Source organism: Miniopterus schreibersii, assembly GCF_964146895.1.
Source record: "Miniopterus schreibersii genome assembly, chromosome: 2".
Taxonomy (NCBI): Eukaryota; Metazoa; Chordata; class Mammalia; order Chiroptera; family Miniopteridae; genus Miniopterus; species Miniopterus schreibersii.
In genome coordinates, this window is record NC_138102.1 from 99,383,111 (window position 1) to 99,405,666 (window position 22,556).

General features: G+C 40.5%; 1 long non-coding RNA gene and 1 pseudogene across 2 annotated transcripts in view; one reads left to right on the forward strand and one right to left on the reverse strand.

The window, feature by feature from the left end:
* Positions 1 to 22,556, forward strand: part of LOC308553664 — a 107,353-nt gene that overhangs the window by 53,410 nt on the left and 31,387 nt on the right. The gene's annotated exons all lie outside the window — the stretch shown is intronic.
* LOC308553557 (NADH dehydrogenase [ubiquinone] 1 alpha subcomplex subunit 8 pseudogene) lies at positions 5,684 to 20,717 on the reverse strand (annotated as a pseudogene). Its single transcript has 2 exons — positions 20,238 to 20,717; positions 5,684 to 6,017 (listed from the first exon to the last, which is right to left on the reverse strand). The product of its transcript is annotated as an NADH dehydrogenase [ubiquinone] 1 alpha subcomplex subunit 8 pseudogene (transcript).

Sequence of the window (22,556 nt, forward strand, 5' to 3'; positions counted from 1 at the left end):
CATAATGATGTTGCTATTGCAAGTTCTCTTAGGAAAACATCATTAGATAAAAGACAACAAATGATGAGAAAGAACTTTCCATTGTAGAGTGAGAGTTTTTATTTCTCCTACACATAGGTGACTAACTCAGATCTTTATTTTTTTTAATGCTAGGGTCCTGTTTGTAAAGACCCCTATCCCATGCTAGTAGACTGCTCTTACAACAATAATGCTGTGTAACAAATTGCCCCAAATGCAGTGGCTGACGTCAGTTTGTTCTCATTCTCATGGGTCTTAAAATTGACGAGCATTCACTTATGTCGGATGGGCTTTCTTGCGCACTCTGCTTCAGGCTCTGGATAAATGACACTTAATATTTAGTCAAATAAAAACAACCTCGCCCTATTTCAGGTTTTGTCACCATACATAGTTAATAAACTTTCACTAAAAACGTTTACCAACAGTACAGTCAAACCTTGGTTCTCTAACATCTCCCATCTGGAACAGTTCTGTTCTAAACCAAGTTGTTCACGGAAAAAATGTCTTGGTTATTGAACTAAATTTTGGTTCTGAACTTGACAACCCTTTCATGCTGAACATCAGCATGATAAAAAGTGTCTCTTCAGGCCACAAACAAAGGAGAGAATGCTGTGAATATTTTTGTGTGTGTTTTTTGCTTTTGTTGCTGGCAAAATAGATGATTAGTACAATTTTAAAACATAAGGAGGCCATCAAGAGTGCTCATGTTGCTAAGGGTGTGAAAGAAACAAGTCTCACAGGCAATTGAAGAGGTAGAATAACTGTTGTTGACTTGGATAAATGAAAAGCAGTTAGCTGGTTACAGCATTTCGGATGCAAAGGCAGTGACATGTGAAAAAGCAAAGATGCTGCACCTGTGAAACTAGTGCCAAAAGTGATTCGTTTAAGGCTAGTAGGGGGTGGTTCAATAAATTTAAGGAAAGAAGTTTGTTTATAGACTAAACAGTACATTAGACATGAACTGCATATAAGAAAGGTTAAAACAGGGAATCATTTGGGGGTCTGGAATAAATTAATTCAATTTATATTATTTCTAATGGGAAAAAGTGATTCCGTTTTTTAACAAATCTTGAGCAGTCATCCAGAACAAATTAAGTTCAAGAACCAAGGTTTCACTGTATTTTCCACGCGCAAAAGGATAAAGTAAAATAACTTATAACTAGAGCAGAGACTTACCTGCACTAAGTTCTCAAATAATATTTGGAAAAAGAACAAAGCAATGGAATATTTAAAAAATCAGAGACGATAAAATTTTCTGAAAACTGTAGCATTTAGGAGCAAACCTTGTGGAGTTTCTGCTTGACAAAGCTAAACTTCAGACTGCTTTTTACCTGTTCACTTTGTCATCAGCTTTGTTAACATTCTCAAATGGACATCAGGCTTAACGTGGCAGATTGAACACTTGTTTGTCTCTGCTTCCTGCCTAAAACCCATTAAAAGGACAGTAAAGGAATAGGATAGATATAAACACGTTTTGGAAGTTGGAAAACAGATGGATGGTGCTTACTAACAACCTAAGCTGAAACCTGCTGCCTACAAGTATGTTTGGTGGCATGGGGGGGGGGGGGGTTAAAAGTCAAATTTCAAGAACCAGGGGTCTTTGAGTACCTCTCAAGTTGGATTTGGGGCAAGGTTGAAAATTAAAGAATTAATTAAAGGTTACGCAAGAAGTAATAAGTACACGGCATTCTCTTCTTCCTTTGTGGTAAGTAAACTTTCACATCCCCTTATCCACAGTAAAGTCCAGAAAGTGCCCTCCGCAAGCGGAAATGCGGAGGTTTATTCCCCCGCACTGGCTGATAGAACTCCCCGTGATGGTGAAATGTTTCGACCAGCATCATCCATCACCAAGCATCTCAGCAGTCAGAGTGACCAACGTGACCGAGGAACTACATTTTGTATTTAATTGTAATTTAAATTTGGTGGCCACGCGTCTGTGGGTACCATATTGGACAGTACAGCTCTAGACACAGGGACAGCAAAGCAGGCACTGCTGAGACAGGGCCTTGATTATCTTACTGAAAAGCAAGAAAAATAAATTTCTTTAGTAAGCTGAACGGTGAGACCTCTCAACCCTATCAACTGCTTGGGACCCAGTTTGGAGGATTCATTTCTAAGGAAACTGATCTGTCAAAGAGGAGAGACGTATAAATGCCAACCCCCACCCCCCCACCGCCCCGTAGCGCTGCCGGCTCTCTGCCTGTCGCCTACAGGCAGCCCTCCCTCCCCACATGAGCTCTCCTCTTAGTCAGGTTTCAGTGCCTCGCTCCGAACATGATGAGGCAGCCATGGGGCGCCCTACATTTCAGGGAAGCTGCCGGCCGAAAGGGAGAAAAATACAAACAGAAAAACGAAAAAGGAGCTGAGGCCAAGGTATTACAGACAGTAGAAGAAAAACATTAAAAAATGCGAGAAGATATTGCAACAATAAAACAAGATCAAGATACTATTTTAAAAATCAGGAGAAAAATGTTTTAATCTCTTAGAGATTAAAAATATTACAAGATTTTAAAAAGCAGAAGTATCGAAAGACAAAGTTGAAATGCTCTTCCAGAAAATAACCCAAAAGAAGATATGAGAGAGAAGTTTGGAGCATTAGAGGATCAATACTGGTGATTAATAGATTCCAGAAAGTAAGACTAAATGGAAACAACAAAAAAGAAGAAATCCAAGAATTTCTCTAAACTGAAAAAAGTAAATATTCAGATCAAAAAGGCTCACTGAGTCTTAAGCTGAAAAAGTGTGTCACACAGCAGCTAGCAGAAGTGATACGTCTGCTCAGCAAAGGCCTTGTGCAGAAATGTTGGTGACAACGCTGTCTGTAATAGCCCCAAACTGTAAACAATCAAGTCCACCAGCACTAGAGTTGGATTAATTAATTGTAATGTGTTAATATAGTGGAAGGAAAATGAATGAATTACCCTTACATGCAATTGACATGGGTGAATCTCACAAACTTAATGGTGCTTGAAAGAGACCAGTAGCAAAAAAGTGCATAGTATACAGTGTCATTTCTATAAAAATTAAAAACCAGGCAAATTGAGCTACGATGTTGGGAATTAGGACAGTGGTTACCACTAGGGGCAGGTAGTGGCTGGAGGCAGGCTCTTGGTAGTATTCTGTTTCTTAACCTAGGTACTAATTACCCAGTATGTTCATTTTGTAAAGTTCAGCAAATGATATTTACGATTTGCATATATTTATTGAAGAATAGCATATTTTTTTTAATAAAAAGCTTACATTTCTAAAAGTTCCATACCCAAATACATTATAGTGAAACTTAGAACCAGAGATAAAGAGGAGATCCTAAAAGCTTTGAGTGTGGCTGGGTGAGGTGGAAAGATAAAAGAATCAAGCTAGAAAATAACTTAAGACTTCTTAAAAGTACTGTTGGAACCCTCAGTACAATGGAGAAACGCCCATAACATTTTGAGGAAAAATTATTTCCAAGTGAGGAGGTAAAATAAAGATATTTCATAAAACAGTCTCAAAAAAAATTCACTGTCCATGCACCCTTTCACTGGAGGTTTCTAGAAGATATACAGGAGAACAGGGAAGACAGAGTACCAGGAAGCAGAAAAGAAGACAATCTCCAAAATGATGGTACAAAGTCCCAAACCATGGCCATGCAGAATGCCAGCCATAAATCTGTGCAGCCTGGACAGGGGCCCAAGGAGGACCAGGGGTCCAAAAGGAACACTGCTGAGAAATAGCCTGAGGGGTGAGAGGAGGTTTACAGTGCTTTTGGATAGTAGGGTGATAAATGGTGATGGCACATAGAAATCTAAGCCAATGAAAAGAAAAAAGATAGCTACTAACTGTAGCAACACAAAGATGTACAAGAAAGGAAAGGTCATGATGGTCTGCTACAGTGAACAGTATGTACATGTTCATATGCTAATATAAATACTGAATGCTGACTCAGTTTTTTAAAATCTTCATATTAGGAAGTTAGGAAAAGAAAAGTGTGTTGTAAGGAAAAAGTTGGGGAAAAGTTTGAGTCCTAGTATCCTGAGAGGAAATCAATGCCACAACAGTGACTCCCTGCCAAACGAACGCTGCACGCTGTTTTCGCTTTGTACCTTTTGTCATAAAAGCGAAAGTCCTCTTTAGATGTCTTTCAACTAGGGAAAACAGGTACTAAGGTAGGTCTTTTGTAAAAGTGAAGTGATGTAAAGCAAACTTTCAAAAAGTGGGGGATACCTATATATGTCCCTTCAATCAAGCTATCTTCTATTTCTAAGAATGTATCTCTCTAAGTACACATGTGCAAAGATTTATGTGCATGGGCAGTTGATTGAACTCTTAGTCATAGTTTTTGATTTTTTTAAAAAATTATGTATCAATAGTATAGAATACTACACAGCTATTAAAAAAAAACAGATGGACCTAGATCAACTGATATGGAAAGGTACTTGAATACTATTATTGGGGAAAAAACAAGTTGTAAAGTCATGATTCCATATTTTAAAATATATAGTATTTTGGACATGCATAAAGAAATGCTGTAGTAGCATAAAGATGGCTCTAGTAGTTACTTCTGGAAGTCAGAATTATGGACTTCAAATTTCTGTTTTGTAAATTTTTCTGTTTTTCTGATGGGCATGTGTGAATTTTATATTCAGGAAAAAAATGTAACCATATATACATACATGCATGTGTGTGTATCACCCAGCACGGTAATTGTGGACACATTACTAGACCCTCTTGGTAGTTAGTGATTGTTATGAGAATCACTTTCAGCGCAAGTGCTCTGCATCTTCAAACCATATGTTCCTGTAGCTGTGGAACAACCACTGTACCTGGGGTTTCTGTGTGAAAATATACCTTTTTCTTTCCTGACAGACTCATCTTAGTTGAAACCTGTTCTCCTTTTCCCTTTATCATCAGCTTTAACCAGTGGGCTCAGGGCACCCCTCATAGAATATGCCATCATTCATTGTAATATTTAAAATTATAATAGCAATTTAAGCTGGTCTAAAATATTCAAACAATAATGAAGTTTGTAAAGTAAAAACTTAAAGTCCCCATTCTGACCCCTACCCTCAACTCCCACTCCCCCAAAATGGAAATGGTTCAGTGTATGGTCTTTAAAACTTCTCTGCGTATGCAAATATGCATGTGTATTTTTGTTAGACAAATAAGACCATATCATATATATCAATAAATATATCTTCATGCCATAGTTTATATATACTACATCCTTTTTAAGAAACACATAATATTCTACTTGATAGGTATATCATAATTTATTTCACTATTCCCCTATCAATATAATTTTTGCTATTGCTCTCAGTGCTGCAAAAATATTTTTACATATATTTTTTTCCCATTTCATTAAGGCGATCTGTAGGTTAAATTCTTACAAGTGGAATTAGAGTTGGTCAAAAGATAGCTACATGGATAATAATTATCTTGCTGCACTACTTCACATTCCTACCAGCAGTGATTGTATGAGCTCCTTTCCCACACACACCTTCACCTATATTGCAATTATTATTCTTAAAATGTTTGTCAATTTGATATATGAAAAATGGATCTCATTGTTTCATCTGAATTTTTCATTGACTGATCATGAGCACCTCTTTATTGCCACAGCCTGTTTGGAAATTAATGCACGTTCTGCAGATCCAACAGGAAGGCTGGCCTAGAATTTTAACCTTGGTTAAGTGGTAGGAGGGATGTATGAATGTGTTTGGAAATGGGGTCCAGGAGAGAGCATTGAAGAAGAAGGGACAGAGGAGATGGTGTGATGTAGTACATTTATGGTTTTGTTTTTGGCCATCATGGTGGGAGGGTAGGGGAGAGCCGGATGCTGGTACATCACCATGCACAGAAACCAGTACTTGTATGGCTGCTGATTCAGCATCCCTGAGGCCCTCATCTGGCTGAAACGGGCCACCTTTTCCAGTTCAGCTTGTTTGGAAACCATGGAAATCTTGTCCATATTCTCCGTGTACTTCTTCCCACAGAGACCTGGCATGATGTTGATTCGGCATCTGGAGAAGCCAGTGCCAGTTTATCAATACTGTATCCATCACCTCACAGTGCCTCCTATACCTAAGGGATTTCATGAAACCCCGTTTCAGACTCAGTGCTTGAAATGGCCATGTTTCAAACCTCTGTAAAGAAACTGTAGATGTGGGAAAATGTAGTTAGGGCCTGCAGTGCAGAAAGAGTGTTCTGATATCTTTGCAACCAGTAATAGTTCAGTCACATTTGGCCTCCTTAGTTGTCATAGGGCATCTGTCCCCCAGCATATGTGAACTATAACATTTGTCCCAATACACATTATTTCCCTCTTTTAGAACCAGGAGCCTTGATAGAAGCACAAGCCTGTCTGAGCAGGGACTGTCACCTGGGGAGGCAGATAGACTGGCTTCCAGGGTGCCTTGTGACAGGGACCGTGCGAAGAACTTGTACACCATGGCCTTGTTCACCATTTAGGATGCTTTACTGTCATCTCCATCTCACGATGCAGAGACACCTGCTTATGAAATAGTAGTAGTCCTGACCACTCAGGGCTTCCAAAAACAAGTCAGCTTCACACAAATGTCCGTGGAGGACATTTCCCCTGGTTCTGTTGCAGTTTCGAAGGTGGGTCCGGTGGTTCTCACTTTTTTAAATACTTATCAGATTTTTCCCCGTGGACTTCATGTCTTGGGAGTTTATGTCTACTCCAGACATCCTGCATTTACAACTAGTTCAGTTTCTCTTTTTTTAATCAAGCAAATATGTATATAACATAGGCACTTAGCCTTTTGGTCAACCTGTGGCACGAGTGTTACCTCTAGAGTTTATGTATAGACTCTGACAAAGCAAGGATGTAATAAGTCAGTACTTCATGAGTAAAAGTGACCTTACCCTCCCCCACCACAGTAGTTATCTTCTTTATTTTCCTAAAAAGGGAAGGACTCTTAGCTGAAAACCCCATATTTCCTTTATCCCACCCTTCTGACTTTCCTAATTAGTTTGTGGTTGGCCATGAAAAAGAGCAAATGGTTCAAGATCACCCACCTCACCCATCCCCCACACCTGAGAAAAGACAATTTACATTCATATTTTGCTGGTGACAGGAGCCCTGAGTCAAAAGTTTTATGCAGAAAACAGTCTGGGAAATGAGCTGCTGGTCACTGGAGCTACAGCACATGGAGTTCCCTGTGGGGATCAGGTTGTTAAGACCACATGAGGACAGCATGCAGTAAAAGTGTCTGCCTTTTCCAGTGTAATTTTACCAGAGCACATAAATCCACTGACAGGCTTCTTTAAACAGTTGTTCTCAACTTTAAATAAAATTTTAAAATAATTAACACCTGCTTTGCTTTTTTAAATATTTTATGTATCAGGTAGAGTGGGGAGGTTTGGGGGCTATGGACGGCATTCTAAAAAAGAGAAAGAACACAGTTTTCATAATTAGACATATTTGACTTTGAACCTTGGCTTCGCCAAATATTTGGCTATGTGGCCTCGGGAAAGTTACTTTTAAGTCTTGATTGGCTTTTGGGTGAGTGAGAATACTGCCTTACAGTCTTGTTGTGAACGTGAAATAACATATGGGCCAGGCTGGGGGCTCAGTTGGTTTGGTTGGAGCCTAATCCTGTACACCAAAAAGATTGTGGGTTCGATTCCTGGTCAGGTCACATACCTAGGTTGTAGGTTCGATACCTGGCAGGGCATGTAGGGAAGACAACCAATCGATGTTTCTCTCTCTCCTCTCTCTCTTCCTCTCTCTAAAATCAATAAACATATTCTCAGGTGAGGATTTTTAAAAATCTATTAAAAAAATTAAAAATGAATGAATATGGAAAAGGCAGCACATGTCTGGCTTAGTAAAGGGCAGCTTACCTACCTCCTTTCCCATCTCTTTATATCATAGTGAATCAAGCTCTATTTCATTTGTACTTAAGGGAGCCCTGCATGCTACCAGGTGACACTGACTCTGACAGTCACGGGGTGGGGGAAGCAAGCCCCCCAGTCATTGCAGGCTAGCAAACATCTGAGGAAGGTGTGAAGAGGTATTATGGGAGCTCTCACCCAGTCCCTAGGTTTTACCTATCCAGTTACAGGGTCTCCAAGGCCCTTGTCATCCCCGAGAGAGAAGGGGAGAGAGGGAAGGGGAAGCAGTTCCATTCTCAATTAGTTGAAGGGGAGGTGAGAGTAGGTTGAAGGCTTTCTTCATTCTCCTGCCTCGGGCCAGCACTTTTTCTCCCTGAAGCATCTCTCAGAACTGAAGCTTCACTTCTGGCCAATAGGAGCCAACAGACCTAACTCCTGGGTCCCAACAACTTCCTCTCCAGTCAGGGTCCTATTCCCAGCTTTCTCCCCTGCCTCCCTGGAGAGAGAGAAGGCTCATTAGTGGGGACCTTGTTCTGATCGGGATCCTTGAGCTGCCAGCATCTAACTACCCAGGCCACTTATGAAAAATGCAAGCTATTGTCCCATTTCTTCACCCACCTGGCCAAGGATCCTGCCTGGCTGTGGGATGCAAAGAAAAAGACCATTAGCAGGACGTGTTGAAAACATCAAAATAATAAATTAGTGGCTCGTGGGGGCAAAGAATTCAGGCTGATTGTGCTCTGAGCAGCTGAGACAAAACAGTGCCAGGTGCTGCTAAATTGTTAGAACAATTGTGGAAAATAGCAAGAAAATAAAGATATCTTTGACCTAGCCCTCCCTCCCACAGAAAGCCTGTGGTGTCATGGACAAGGCATGAGAATTGGTGTCAGGTGGACCATTCCCCTTCCTGGTTATTTTTTGGGGGAAAGTGATTGGCAGTGATGGTCGTTCTCCCTGTTCATGTGGATTGAGGTCTTACCATGTACCAAGCACCACTAGGTGCTTTACAGCTGTTATCTCCCAACAGCCCTGTGAGGTAGTTACTATTATTACCTCTATTTTATAGATGAGAAATCTGAGATATTTAAATTCAATGGTGTAGCCTCTCTCAGTCTTTATTTCTTTTTCTTCTTTTTTTGATAGATTTTACATTTTATTTACTTATTTATTTTTTATTGTTTAAATTTATCTTTATTGTTGAAAGTATTACAGATGTCCCCTTTTTTCTCCCATTGATTCCCTCCACCCTGCATCCACCCCACTCCCAGGCTTTCCCCATAACAATGTCTGTGTCCATGGGTTATGCTTATAGACATGCAAGTTCCTTGATTAATCTCTCCCCACCCACTCCCCCACCCCCACCTTCCCTCTGAGATCCCACAGTCTGTTCCATGTTTCTATGTCTCTGGATCTATTTTGTTCATCAGTTTATTTTGTTTATTACATTCCACATATGAGTGACATCATGTGATACTTGTCTTTCTCTGACTGGTTTGTTTCGCTAAGCATAATACTCTCCAGTTTCCTCTATGCTGTCCCAAAGGATAAGTGATCCTTCTTTTTTATAGCTGCATAGTATTCCATGCGTAAATGTACCACAGCTTTTTTATCCACTCATCTACTGATGTGCACTTGAAAAGAATGTATATTCTGCAGCTTTCAGGTGGAATGTTCTGTAAATATCAATTAAATCCATCTGATCTAGTGTGGCATTTAAGATAACTGTTTCCTTGTTGATTTTTTTGTCTGGAAGACCTATCCCATGAAATCAGTGGGGTGTTAAATTCCCCTAGTATAACTGTATTGCTGTTGATCTCTCCCTTAAAGTCCTCTAGAAGTTTTTTTTTTAATAAATTTAGGTGCTCCTATATTGGGTGCATATATGTTTATAAGGGTTATATCCTTTTGTTGTGTCAATTCCTTTAGTATTATGTAGTGACCTTTCTTTTCTCTCATTATGGTCTTCATTTTGAAGCCTATTTTGTCTGATATGAGTATTACTACCCCAGCTTTTCTCTTCTTTTCTATTTGCATGGAAAATTATTTTCCATACCTTTACTCTCATCCTGTGTGAGTCTTTTGTTTTGAGGTGGGTCCCTTGTAGACAGCTTATATTTGAGTCATGTTTTCTTATCCATTCAGCCACCCTGTCTTTTTATTGGAGCATTTAATATTCATTTACATATAAGGTTATTATTGATAGATACTTATCTATTCTCATTTCAATTTGTTGTGCTTATGTTTCTCTTTCTCTATTTCTACTTCTAATTATAGCTGTGCCTTTAACATTTCCTGCAATGCTGGTTTGGTGGTGATAAACTCCTTTAGCCTTTTCTTGTCTGGGAAGCTCTTTATTTCACCATCTATCTTGAATGATAGTCTTGCTGGATAGAGTAGTCTTGGTTTCAGATCCTTGCTTTTCATTTCTTTGAATACTTCATGCCATTCCCTCCTGGCCTGTAGAGTTTCTGATGAGAAGTCAGCTGACAGCCTTATGGGAGCTCCTTTGTAGATAACAGCTTGCTTTTCTCTAGCTTCCTTTAAGATTCTCTCTTTGTCTAGAATTCTTGGCATTTTAATTATGATGTGTCTGAGTGTGGGCCTCTTTGGATTCTTCTTGCTTGGGACTCTCTGTGCCTCCTGAACTTGTGTGGCTTTTTCCTTGACCAGGTTAAGGAAGTTTTCTGCCTTTATTTCTTCAAACAAGTTCTCTAACCTTGCTTACTTTCAAACTCTTCTGGCATTCTTATAATGTGAATATTGTTACATTTCATGTTGTCCCAGAGCTTTTGTAGACTGTCCTCCTGTTTTTTAATTGTTTTTCTTTTTGGGTCTCTGATTGAGTGATTTTTTTTCTACCCTGTCTTCTTATTTGCTGATCTGATCCTCAGCTTCCTCTAATCTGCTGTTTATTCCTTCTAATGTATTCTTTATTTCTGCTATGTCATTCTTAATTTTCTTCATAGTTTCCATATCTTTTTTTCATGCTGTTGAGCATCCTAACAATCAGTATTCTGAACTCTATATCTGATAGATTGTCTCCATTTCATTTAGCTCTTTTTCTGGAGACTTCTCTTGTTCTTTCATTTGGGGCTTGTTTTTTATCTCCCCATTTTGGGTGTCTGTTTGTGTTTGTTTCTATGTATTATTTAGATCTCCTAGGACTCTCAGTCTTTTTGGAGGATCTCTGGTGCAGGCCAGTGTCAGATATAGTTTGTGACTGGCCCTGAGTACCCTATTTGGAGCTTTCAACAACCCTTGGCCTGAGGTTTCCTATGCTTGGGCTGGGTGTGGTTGGACAAGACCAATATGCACACCAAAGTCTGCTTTTCCAAGGCCCGGGTCCCAAAGCAGATCAGGCAAAGACTCAAAGCACTCTGAGGTCTGCCTCTGTCTGCAGGCTGATTAATCTGATTCTCTTTATGAGCCTCAGGCTGTAGAAAGTCCTCTGGGAATGGTGAGAGGTTTTCCAGCAGGGTGGGGCAATTGCTTCCTCTCCCAGGCATAAGTAGCAAATTATCTGCCTGAGTAAGATGTCTTCTGCTGTATGAGGGAATGACTCAGTACAGGAATCCAGATGCGTGCCTTCTAATCTCAATCTCCAAAGCCCACAACCCTAGGTTGTCCTCACACAGCTCCAGTCTACTCTGCCCTCCCTCTTCTGGAGCCCAGGGTGAGTAGCTGCACGACACTGTGTGTAGGCTCTTTAAGCGGGTGCCTGCATTTCCAGCTGCCTCTCCCTGGCAGACAGAATCCCAGCACTTTTCACAGCCAGATGTTATGTGGACACCTTTCTCAGGTCTGGTGCTCTTGGCTGGGAAGCCCAACTTTGGGTTTAGGATCCCCCCACAGCTGAGATATCCCTCTGGACCTTCAGCTGCTGCCCATGGAAGCCCAACCAAGCCCTCTCCCTCCTCCGCACTTCCTACCAGTCTCTGTGCACTCTCTGCTTTTCCTCCTTGGTTATGAGGTTGCTCTCCAGCTTGTCTTCATTTGCAGTTGATTATTCATGATGGTTTTTCTGTATTTTAGTTATAAATCCAGTTTGGTCCCCAGAGAGTGTCAGTGTAGCTTCCACCTAGTCTGCCGCCATCTTTAATCTCCAGTCTTCATTTCTTATCTGCACAATGGGAATTTAAAAAATACTATGTCACAGAGTTAGAGAAATAATGACTCATTCACATCAAGTGCATGGTATACGATAGGTATTCAATAACTATATTTTCTTGTATGAGTATGGACCCCAATGAAATCATGAAAAGGAGCAGAAGACTTTATTTCGAGGATGTCACCTAGAAGCCACCTTTGTGTCCAGGAAAAGGCTTAGCAGATTAGGACAGACTCTTATACAGCCACTAAAATATCTATGAAAACCATAAAAGTAGAAAGTTTTAGAATATTATGCTAGATTAATAAGGAAAAATACAAAATAGTATACACACATTGATTACAACTATATGAGTTAACTTGTAGACAAGGGTTTGGAAGCAAAATATAATTAAGAATTGTTAGACATAGATTATTTAATATTGTTATATACTGCCTTACAGTTTTTGAAAAAAAAACACAACAAAAACAATAGCAGTACCAGGTGCTGCATGTGGCAGCTGCTGTCAACATGATTAGAATAACAACTAATGTCTCAGATGTGCAAAGAACACCAGTCCTTTTAACCACACCAGTATTTGCAGAGACTAGCTTATCAATAACATCATTTTGTTGTTCTCATACGGAGAATGTAACACATCTTTGGGACATCCTGGAAAAAAAGTTTGGCTTCAATAGATACACCACATGCCAGTCAACCTGTTGCACTCTGTAAATCCAGTAAAGTTTCTTGGTCCAGTGATTAGAAGTTGGCTTTACTAGCGAGGTAGGAAAGCTTCCTTTAAAGGCCTTTTCCCTTGCTCAGCTGGGAACATGCAGATTTAGCATGCAGATTTTCTCTGATTAGAAAAAGTACTGTAGCACTTGACCTCTCAGGAGAGTATTTCATAAAATACTGATTTTTTTTTTCACATAAAGGAGATAGTTTATGAATAGAAAATGTAAGTGTAAGCAAAAATTATTTCATTATCTCAGTTCATGAACACGAAAAGTAAAGAATCCTACTTACTGACTGAAGCTAATGTCCACTATACCTACTGGGAGGTAGTCCGACCTAGAATATTCTTCTTCCTCAATGTTATAATTCCAAGAACAGATGTGCCAGAAAAAAGACTAACCTGGATTGTGCAGCCTTTTACTACATAGGCTGTGAAGGCAAAACTGTAGACTTTGTTGCAAGCGGTAGACTTTTTTGCCTCTATACCTCCCAAGCTATCCCTGGGCCTTTTCCTAAAATCAGACTCATCTTACTGAGCCATTGCAGGTCAATACAGTTCACTAGCTGAAGCTGTCTTGTGAAAGCCAGTACCAGCACTGCATTTCTAAAGTAGAATGCCAGGACTATATTCTGCACCAGCTTCCCACCCTCCCCATCTTACCCGTAATCGTCATTCTTGATCTCACTCTGTAGTGGTAGCTATGCTTAGGTTAGAATAGCTTGGTGCAGTGAGGAGCAGTGATCCCAGAACCTAGAGGCACTTTAGTTGACGTGCTGTCACTAACAGCTATCCTGAGCAAGTTAGTCGATCTGTCTGTGTTTGCTTCCTTGACTGTGAATAAGGAACATCGACAGATGTTGTCAGATCAAATGAGAAAATTCAAGTGAAAGCACTTTCTTTTCTTTTATAAAAAATATGCTTTTATTGATTTTAAAGAGAGAAGAAGGGAGCAGGGGAGAGAGAGAAACATTGATGTGAGAGAGAAACATCCATCACCTACCCCCTGAATACCCCCTTCTTGGGATCCAGCCCACAACCCAAGCCTGTGCCCTGACTGGGAATCAAACCAGTGACCTTTTGGTGCATGAGACAACGCTCAACCAACTTAGCCACACTGGCCAGGGCATGAAAGTACTTTCAAAATAGATATAATGGTCACAATGAGTTATCAGTTTACACCCACTTGGATGGCCATAATCAAAAAGACATAATAACAAACGTTGACAAGGACATGGAGAAATTGGAAACCTCATATATTGCTGGCAGAACTTTAAAATGGTACAGCTGTTTTGGAAAACAAACTGTCAGTTCCTCAGTTAAACACAGTTGTCAAATGACCCAGCAGTCCTGCTCCTAGCTATGTGCCCAAGTGAAATGAAAACATACCTCTGCTCAAAAACTTGGACATGAATGTTCACAGCAGCATTATTCATAATAGTCAAAAAGTGGAAACATTTTAAGTGTCCATCAACTGATAAATGGATAAAATGTGGCATATCCATACAATTGATTATTATTCAAAATAAAAGTGCATGAAGAAATGATACACGCTGCAACATGAATGAAAATATTGTGGCAAGTGAAAGAAGCCAGTCATGAAAGGCCACATATTGTGATTCCATTTACATGAAATATCCAGAATAGGCAAATCCGTAAAGATGAAAAGTAGATTAATTGTTTGACGGACTAAGAGTTTGGGGGAGTAATGGATGCTAATGGGTCCAGGATTTATTTTGGGGGTAATGGAGTTCTAAAATTGATTTATTGGAATTCTCTGTGAATATACTAAAAACCATAGAATTTTACACTATAAATTGTATGGTATGTGAATTTTATGTCAAGCTGTTATGGAAAACAAATAAGTACAATGCAAAGGCTATTAATAATAACACTGTGTTTTCTGCAAATGACCAAACAGAGCTGAACTCCAGCAAGGGTCATTTTGGGGCTTGGTTGGCTTATTAACAGCAGCTGAGATCAAAATATATCTAAGTGAGACTGTCCCGTAATTTGCTGGCCAGGCCACACTTGTCATTGCCTGCATGTTCATGAACATCAAATGCACCAGTGTTTAGACCTGGAAAATGGCTATCTGTTGCTTACAATAATATCCCAGAAGGAAGAGCAAAGTACTCTTTTAACCCCTAGGAACCAAGTGTTTATGGGAAAGGGAGTGGAGAAGATGGTAAGTCCTTACGTGCTGAGAAATAGTCTCACAGCAAGAATAAAAAATCGACAATAGAGAGCCCAGTCCCAGGAGCCTTGCGTATTTGTGGATTCTCTTAAGAACGACTACATCGCCAGTGCCCTTGATGGGACAAATGATGACACTGAGTGAGTAAGCAGTGACAAGGACTCTGAGTCAAACGGTAGATTCAAAAGTCTGGGCCTCTGAATGTGAATACAACTTAGGAATATTTTAAATCAATGTATTTTGCCTATGTTTCTCTTTTTATGTTTGCAAAAGTAATAAATGTTTTAAAAAGCTAAGTGTAAAAGTGATTTTTTAAAGTATAAATTAAAAACTTGTGAGTGATAAGAAAGCATCATAGTTTAATTGGCAGCATTTTTTCTCAGTGCATCTTAGAATCAGAGGTCTCATATTTGATAGTATTTGGTACTTATTAAAGGTAGTTCATGAGCGTGGCATCTAAGTTAATGTGACATCTCTAGCTGTTTCATTGACAAATAGTATAGTATAATTCTTGCTTCTCAAGCATTGAAATGAATTTACACTTGTTTTAGGACTTGCATGGCATTTTTGTTAGCCGTCAGAGTTGTATGCAATTTGTTGACCCCTTACTCTGTTCTCAGCACTGTGCTAAGTGCTTTTTGTGCATTTTCTTGTTGGCGCCTAACAACAATGATATGTACAAGGTACTGTTTCCTATTTTATAGAAAAGGGAACTGAGGTTAAGAAATATTAAAGAACTCTCCCAGCATTCTTCAGCAACTAAATGACATGGGCAAGACTCGAATCCATCTGACTCCAGAAGATCCTGCTCTTGGCTGTTCTACCAGAACCCTTTTATAGCTGATTCTAAATTGGGTCTTAAAATCACAGACAATTAAACCAATGAAGAGGGAAATGGGAAAAGAAGGTGGATATAGTTATATGGTAGTTGCAGACTACTGAGCATTCACTACTTACACTAAAGTCAACTCAGTCAACTCTGCATTTTTCCAGCTACTGGGAGAAGGTTGGAACGAAGATGAGTGAGAACCTATAATTACATGTGCCAGCTTTCTCCTGTAAATTCTGCTGATCATTTGTAAAACTAATTAAGTTTCTGTCTTCCACCTTTACTCTCCAAGCATTCTGATTTTGCTCCTGAGTGCAGAGATGCATGTAGAGAGAACAACAAAGGGTTTGAGATGCAGAGCCAGAACAAAATCCCAAAACACAGAACTGTAGAGCCAGAGAGGATCACAGAGATTGGTGCACATGGAAACCACCTTTGAAACTTTTCCAAGAACTGGATTCTCAGTGGTTCTCAAAATAGCATCACCTGGAAACTTGCTAGAAATGCAGATTGTTGGGCCCCAGCCCAGACCTCTGCATCAGAGACTCTGGGATTGGGACCCTGCAATCTGCTTTGCAAAGCCTGCTAATGTTTGAGAACCACTGAACTAGAGAAAAAATTTGGATAGGGGCCCTGGCCAGTAGCTCATTTGGTTAGAGCATCATCCCCATACGCTTAGGTTGCAGGTTCAGCCCCCAGTCAGGGCACATACAAGAAGCAACCAATGAATGCATAAATGAGTGGAAAAACAAATCTATGTTTCCCTCCCTCTCTGCATCTCTAAAATCATTAAAAAAATTTTTTTTGATAGGATCCTGAGGCTATTCCTCCTTTTTGGAATTGCATCACAGCTCTATTTCAAATTCAATTAAAAATATTTACTTTCATATTTTATACATGAAATTTCTTCTAGCATTTGTAGTATTTAAAAGCACAAGAATCCTAGCCTAAAAATCTTATCCTATTCTTTTATTCGCCTCCTTAGCAATTAACTTTGACTAAATATGTGTGTGTGTGTGTGTGTGTATGTGTGTGTATACTTAAATATGTCTTTATTGATTTCAGAGAGAGGAAAGGAGAGAGAGAAAGAGAGAGAGAGAGAGAGAGAGGGAGAGAGAAACTCTCAATGATGAAGGAGTCATCATTGATCAGCTGCCTCCAGCACACAGGCTTGTGCCCTGACTGGGAACTGAACCTCGATCTCCTGGATCCTGGAGCCACGCCCAGCTGGATGACTAAAAATATTTTTTCTTTAAGAGTTTGTCAGTCCAAAGTGTTCTCTACATTAAATTGTAAGGTATTAGATGACAGAAACCACCTTGTTTGGAAAAATATACACATCAGTAATGTACAAATTAATATGTGATATCACTAAAACTATTCTAAATATTTCCTTGGGCTATTCATTTTGCTGTATAAGTATTTTGTTTATATAGTTGTTAAATATCAGTTTTCTAATTTATCGACAAAAAAATATAGTAAAAAAGTTGCTGTAGCCAGTAGGAGAAGAGAGAACACTTTCCTGGCTCCTGAATATCTTTAATTAATTCAATTTCTGAAACATCCCTTTCCGTACTAATATTTTTATTTGATTCTTGGTCTGGGGAAGTGAAGAGCTTGTTCAGGTCAGCATTTCCCAAATGGCATTCCTGTAAGATGTCAACCTGTTTCTCAAAGCAAATGTTCTGGGGTAAATACATAAGGGAAATGCTATGTTAAAAAAATTAAATGGATAGATTCACTTCATGACTTCTTTTGAGTTTTTAGTAGGTAAGATGAACTGTGACTCTCCACAGGGCTATGTCTTACAGAGCATTTGCCATATTTTTCTAATAAAAAATTTTGGAAACAAACCAATAAAGCATTGTTTGTGAAGGCCTTCTGCACTGATGTGAAAATATTGCCACACATAGTCCTTCTTTGTAATGGCATTTTATGCAAAGAAGTTTTGCCTGTCTGTTTCATGATTACCTTAGTTTGTAAAATATCCTACGAATTGATGTTTGGTGCCCTAAAACTAAAATATAGCCCCTGAATATATGAGATATATGTCTAGGTGCATCTCTGCTTTAAGTAATTCTTTTCCTGTTTTATAAAAACATTACTTCTGGAATATACTGTGTTGTAAGCAATTTAATAAATATGTATAATATGAACACGACAAATGGTGTTCAAGTTAAAATATTTGTTAAAATTTTGTTTTTATTTTGATAAAGGAGAAGGCCAATTGACATTTTGATCTTACTGGGTAAAGTCATTTCAGTTATTGTTTTCTCAATGAATATTTATTGAGTATGATGTTAATGTTTTGCTCAATACTAAAGGCATTAAAAAGTATTAGTTTTCTATTACTGTGTAACAAAAATTATCACAAACAGAGGCTTCAAACATCACCCATGTGTCAGCTTGCAGTTCTGCAGGTTCAAATTCCTACTAGGCATAGCCAGGTCTCTCTTCAAGGTGTCATGAAGTTGAAATCCAGGTGTTGGCCAAGCTGAGGTCCTGAGGGATAATAATAGCAGTGGCTAGCATTTATTAAGTTATAAGTCCTGGGCACTGTGCTGTTTATATTATCTCATTTGATCTTTACAGAAATCCTACTACAGTTATTCCCATTTTGCAGTTGAGGAAATAGGAGTGTAGAGAGGTGAAAGCTGGCAAGTGGCAGAACCAGGAGCAATGCCAAGCTAATGGGTTCCTTGTTACTGTTCAGTGTAACAAACCTTTGTTGTGTCATTGCCCTGAACCAGGCACTTTGCTAGGTACAGTAAGATCCAATTCCTGCTTCTGGGAAGTCACGATAAGAGAGAGGGTCCAGAAAACAAACCATCGCCCCGGAATGTGTAGAGTAACCGTACAATGGCCTCACAGAATAAAGCATGATCGATTCCACGTCAGTGGGTCACCAAGGGCTGCTCAGAGGAGGCAACATGTGAGCTGGATCTGAAGAATGAATAATTCTCCAGGAGAATGTGGAGGGTTGGGATGGACAAGGGGAAATTTCAGATATGGGCAAAGACAGGAAGAATGAAGCCATGTGACCTAATTAGGAAAAGGTTAGTGTACCGTGGGTGACGGGAAGAAATAAGAGGTGAGGCTGCAAAATAAGCCAGGGGTCCAGTCGTCAGTGGATTTGCACAACATAATGGCTTGTTGGGCTTTACCCTGTAGATAGGGAGCCCACTAAGTTGTTTTAAGCAGGAGAATGACATGGACAGAGTTGTACCTCAAAAAGGTCCCTCTAGCATCAACGTTGGAAGGTGTATTTGAGAAGGACGGGAGTAGAGCCAGGACACCAGTTCGGAGACTACATCGCAGCCTAGGGGAACAATATCTAGGTCCTCTGGTGAGAGGCAAAGCAGACAAATGTGAGGGGCCCACGGAGAGAGGAGGTCTGGTGACTGGTCAGGTGGAGGGCGCGAACAAGAGAGAGGATTTAGGATCACTCCCGGGCCTGGTTTAGCCGCTTGTTTGGATGATGGCACCATTGACTGGCTTAAGGAGGGAAAAGTAAAGTCAGTGTTGCCCAAATTAAGTTTGAGTCATCTGTATTACGTCCAAGTGGAGACATCCAAACCCACGTGCAGATGGTGCGATGGGCACATGCCCAATATACCAGAGCATTCGTATGGGGTGACTTCCTAAAACAGAGGACTCTAGGGAGATAGGGGGAAAACAGGATGGACAGTGGAAGAGACTTTCTAGAACAAGGGAAAAATGACTAGAGAGCCCAAAAGGATGGGGCAGCTGGGGAGAAAATGGAATCCAGATGAAGAGAGTGTTGCCATGTGGTTTTACAGTGGTGACCTCAGCACAGAGTGATGCAGGGACTGTGCCCAAGAGGTGAGCACACTGTTTACTGTGAGGTCACATCAGCATGGTCCTGAAGCTCTTCCTCAGGCTTAGGAATTTGATTTATTTTATTTGTTAATTATTATTGTTGTTGGAGTGGAAGTGGCTTTGTTTCTCAGCAGTGGCCTCTCCTTAACCAAGCTCAGCAAGACTGAGTCACACATGTAGAAAACACATTGACTTGCAGGGGAAACTACAATAGCAGCTGGCCTGGCTGATCAGGGCCCATTCCCTGGGAAACAGCTGTGAGGAGACTGCTCTGGGTTCATGACCTAGTGAAGGGGATTGCTAGATGACTACAATGTTCACTGGTGTCAGAGCCGGACTGTCAGTTTCCCTATCAACAGACATGGACAGACATTCTGGTTGACTTAACAGATAGCTGTTGTCCACTGCTTCTTGTTCCTTAGGTTTCTTTTGCCAGCCCTTCTAGTCACACTTTATCTCTAAACCAGCTTCCTTGTTTGCTTCTACTTGCCAAATCACAATGACTTTTTCTCCTTTAAATTTGTTAATGTCAAGGAAATGGTATACAATAACTGTCAAGTCACATAAATTAACTTTTTTGTTAATGTTTGTGATCCCAGAAAGAACTCTTATCAGTCCATGCAAACCACATGTGGGTTTTCATGCACCGTTGTCTGGGCAAATGACTGAGTGTGAGCCATGGGCCCATCTTTACCTGGTCCAGAAGAAAAGGCCGCTACCATGTTTGGCAGGCTTCAGATCTCCTGCCTCAGAGTGAGGCTCTGGTCTTGATCTTGAGCAATAGGGATTATCTGGTAAAGGTCGATCTGTTTTCACTTTGGTGACCTTGGACAGCTCTCTCAGGTCAGGTCACACCCAGCCCAGTTTGTCCAGCACACATTCACCACACTGCAATGAAATAGCACCAGGCCTAAATAATGGATGCAGGCCGAGTGTTCTGTAAAAGACTCTGCACAGTGATTTTATTTGCTTGAAGGATCCAGTGAGCACTTGCCGACAAACTTACCTTCCTCTGAACACTGCTGCTGGTCTTTCTTTTCCCTACGGAACTCCTTATTGCCTCTGTCGCACTGAGTTCCTTAGTGATGGGCACAGCTTTAAGCCCAGCAAAAGTGACTTTTACCTCCTGCACTTTCAGATCTTCCAGAGTGGGCAGCTCCACTGTCCCTGGCATAGTGGTAGTGGCCGCAACCAGGATGAGGCACCTGCAGCTGCATCACCCCTGTCTCCCGCAATCAGTTTTTAAACCCTACTTCCCTGACATTGCTCCCAGGTTTTGGTTGGAGCGTTGGGTCACCCGCAGCTCCTCAGTCACTGTCTACAGAGCAAATCTTTTCTTGATTTACGCATACCACTTACATCCATGGGTAGAGCTTTAACCATGTAAATTGTGAATGATAACTTTCCAGGTTTTAAGGGGCAGCCCACAGTCACCCCCTGTGAAGAAGAGTCAGAGAGCCGGGACAAGAGGATAGGCTAGATTTAAAACTTCTTGCAAATCTGGCTGAGGATATGAATCCTAGGGAGGCCCTGGAGGTGTAGGTTTGGGGCAGCGGGATGGCTCAATGAAATCCGTGTTTGGGGAAGTTAATCTGGGACTGAGGGTCAACTGCATTAGAGTAAGGATTGACCAGGTCCAAGAGTCCATTTAAGAAGCTGAGGAAGTGGAAGTAGATGGACTATGCAAGGCCAGGACTGAAATGGTAACAAAGTGTGGAAAGGAAACATGTTGTTGTACAGTCATTTTAGAGAGAAGCAACAAGACCTGGTGACTGATGGCTATAGCAGATAAAGATGAGGAACACATTGATACGCTCTTTTTCTTTATTCTATGATTGCTATTGGCAGTGCTTTAGGCATTTTCCTTAATATTATGCATTGTTTTAGGTTTATGTCTATGAGCACTATATATTTGTAAAAGTTGACTATTTCAGTCTCGCACCCCTACCCTGGTTTACTTGGTACATTTAATAGAATGGACAACTTAGAGATTCCAACCTGTAGTCTAATCCATACTAATTTCCTTTGTCAGATCTCTTAGGAAGAAATGTTCCTGATATAAGCAGAATAAGGAATAGAGTCCTGAGAGAAACTCAGGCTAATGGGGAGACCTGAACTCTCCATCAGTAAGCATTTATTAAGCACCTGCTATATGCCTAAGGTTGCAATAGTGCTGTGGAGGCTATAAAACCTGTATAACAGCTCCTTTTAAGAGGACCTGAATGCTTTCTCAGGAGCTGGGTTTTCCTGTAAGAAACTACCAGCAGGTGCTGGGCTGTTCCATGGCGATGGGTGGCATTTGCACACAAACTGAGCCATGGGCCTCTGGAAGCCATTGCAGAGAAAAGAACAAAAATCTCTTAGCTTGGCCCAGCTGGTGTTGCTCAGTGGTTGAGCATCAACCCATGAACGAAGAGGTCCCTGGTTCGATTCCCAGTCAGGGCACATGCTTGGGTTGCTGGTTGGATCCCCAGTAGGGGGTGTGCAGGAGGCAGCCGATCAATGCTTCTCTCTCATCGATGTTTCTATTTCTCTGTCCCCTCTCCCTTCCCCTCTGTCTACAATCAATAAAACCATATTTTAAAAAAATCTCTTTGCTTGAAGGCTATGATATAGGCAAAAAGGCAAACTGGAACTGGTATGTTTAGTCAGAGTCCAGAGAGCTTCATCCTTTCTTTTTTCCCCAGAGGTTTATTCTTTGCAAAACACTTTTATGTGTATTAATTTCATTTTAGCCTTGACACAATCCAGCAAGGGAGGCAAGGTGGGGATTATAAAGGGGGAAAGGATTTGTGAGAGATTTATGATATTGAAACAGCAGGACTTTATGACCAATTAATCTTCTGGTTGAGGGTGGGGGAAGTGTTGAGGATGACTCGCCCCCACTCACTCACTCACTTATTAAATCACCCGAATAGCAAATACTTCTATGTGTCTTGTCTGTGCTCTGGCACCAGGGTTCCACATTCCTGGCTGGAGCTACCAAGTAGCTCATAGTGCCATTGCCTGCGAC